Source organism: Helobdella robusta, assembly GCF_000326865.2.
Source record: "Helobdella robusta unplaced genomic scaffold HELROscaffold_51, whole genome shotgun sequence".
Taxonomy (NCBI): Eukaryota; Metazoa; Annelida; class Clitellata; order Rhynchobdellida; family Glossiphoniidae; genus Helobdella; species Helobdella robusta.
The window spans coordinates 824,822-827,378 of NW_008705261.1; positions in this window are offsets into that span (position 1 = coordinate 824,822).

A 2,557-nucleotide genomic window follows, 5' to 3' on the forward strand; every position below is an offset into this window, starting at 1 on the left:
TAATGTCATAAAAATTCAAAATGAACCCACTCAATTTTTGTCATTAAAATATAAACTCATACGCGTATTTATTGAAACTGTTGATAATTGAAATATAACAATATTGAACTTGAAGGTACAACCAGAATTTAAACTAAAATATAGAAAATAAATCATAAATTTGGGAAAAAATACAAATGGGATCGTTCGATACCACCACATATTGCATTTAAACATTGTCTTCATTTAATGAACAAACATTTTTGTTATATTTCTTATTACGTAGATCGCTTAATTAATTGATACAATATTGAAAGACATTAATAGACAAGAAATAGACTTTGCAACGTTCTCGACTTGTTTATTATCAACCGGATCAACAGAAAAGGAAAAGTGAAGTTACATACAAAGCAAAGAACACTTGGTCCAAAGAAAATAAATGTATATTATAAATCATAATGTTTTAATATAAAACATAAAACTTAACACCTTCTCATTTTATTTAAAACATTAGATGACCTTAACCTAAATGTTCTGAAGACCCATCGCACACATCAGATTCTTTAGTCTTGGTCCTACCATTGGTTTTGTCAGAGCATCAGCAACTTGAAGTTCTGTCGCAACTCGTTCAACTGAAACTTCTTCTTCTGCAACTTTTTCTCTGACAAAGAAATATCTAATGTGGATGTGCTTTGTTCTTCTGTGAAGTTCTGGATTGTGTGCTAACCGAATTGCTGCTTCATTGTCGACAAAAATTTCTGGTTTTTTCTTTAGATCTACGATGTCGTTCAACAATCGTTTGAGCCATATCACTTCACGAGCTGCTTCACTTGCGGCAACGATTTCTGCTTCAGTAGTTGAAATCGCAACTGAGGGCTGACGTTGGCTAAACCAACTGATCACGCTTCCTCCAAACATACAGATTACACCTGATGTCGATCTTCCACTAGATTTATCTCCTCCATGATCTGCATCACTGTAGGCTATAAGTGTATTGTTTTGACCAGACTTGTAAGCAATACCGACATCAGCTGTGCCTTGCAAATATCTGAAAATTTGCTTAACTTGTGCTACACTGGACTTGCTGGGTTTCTCTAAACTTCTGGATGCTACTCCAACTGCATATGCAATATCTGGTCTTGTTCCCGTCATCAAGTACATCAATGCACCAACTGCTGATCTGTAAGGAAATTTCACTTCCTCATGTTCATTTTTGTTTTCATCGAACTCCTCAGATTTTGAAATCGGAGTTGTACAGGATTTACACTGACTCATCCCAAACTTTTCAAGAATCATTCTTGTATAGGATGACTGACTGACATTAATATTTCCCTTCTCATCTTGATTAATCTCTAAACCAAGGAAATATTTTGTAGGTTTAGATGTTATCTTGAACTCAGACTTTAATTCTTTTTCAAATATTTTTAGTTCTTCTTTATCGGTTCCTGCAACTAGTCCATCATCAACATACAGTGCAAGTATGAGTTTCTTTCCTCCCTGTATTCTAATGAACAAACAAGTATCTGCATCGCTTTGTTTGAAATGTCTCTTTTTCAAGAATTCAGCAAAGCGTTTGTTCCAACATCTTGGAGCTTGTTGAAGTCCATAGAGACTTCGCTTGAGTTTACAGACTCTTCCTGAATTATCTTTAAAACCTTCAGGTTGCTCCATGTAAATATCTTCATCTAGTTTGCTGTATAGAAATGCTGTTGACACATCAAACTGCATGAGTGACATCTTTTCATTTGCAGCAACACTTAATAGTGTTCTTATAGTTGAACTTCTGACCACAGGACTATAGGTTTCTTCATAGTCAATTCCCTTTTTTTGAGAAAAACCTTTTACCACTAGCCTGGCTTTAAAACGTTCCACAGAACCATCTGGATTGTGTTTTACCATGTAGACCCATTTGCATGGTATTGCCTTATGACCTTTTGGAAGACTTACCAAATCCCACGTTTGATTTTCCTTTAATGACTGCATTTCACTGTTCATGGCTTTAAACCATTCATCTTTTTCATCACTTTGAATGGCATCTTTGTAGCTCTCTGGTTCAAGTACTTCACTTAATGCAGACATAACGAAAGGATCATAACGAGATGGCTTTTTGATATTATTCCTGTCACGTAGAACCATACCTTTGGTCTTTTGATTACAACAGTCAGATTGATCTTCTTCATCAGATGAAACTGAACTACGGTTGTGAACATCTTCATTAGTGTCATCTGAAATTTCTTCTTTTGAATCATCATTTCTACTACTTGAGTCATTTTCTGATTTGCAATTGATTTGAGGATCTGTTGTAAAATCTTTTTGAGTCTGATGTTCAAATGATGTTGTACATTTCATAGGTTTTTCTTGGAAAACAACATCTCTTGAGAATATCATTTTATATTGATTTTTGAGCCATATACGATAGCGTTCGTCACCATCGTAACCAACAAGGTAACCTTTTATGGCTTTCTTATCCATTTTTTGACGTTTTTGATCAGGTATGTGAACAAAACATGTAGAGCCAATTATTCTCAAGATGGTTAATTCTCGGCTTTTTACCTGTCCAAATTTCAAATGGGCTTTT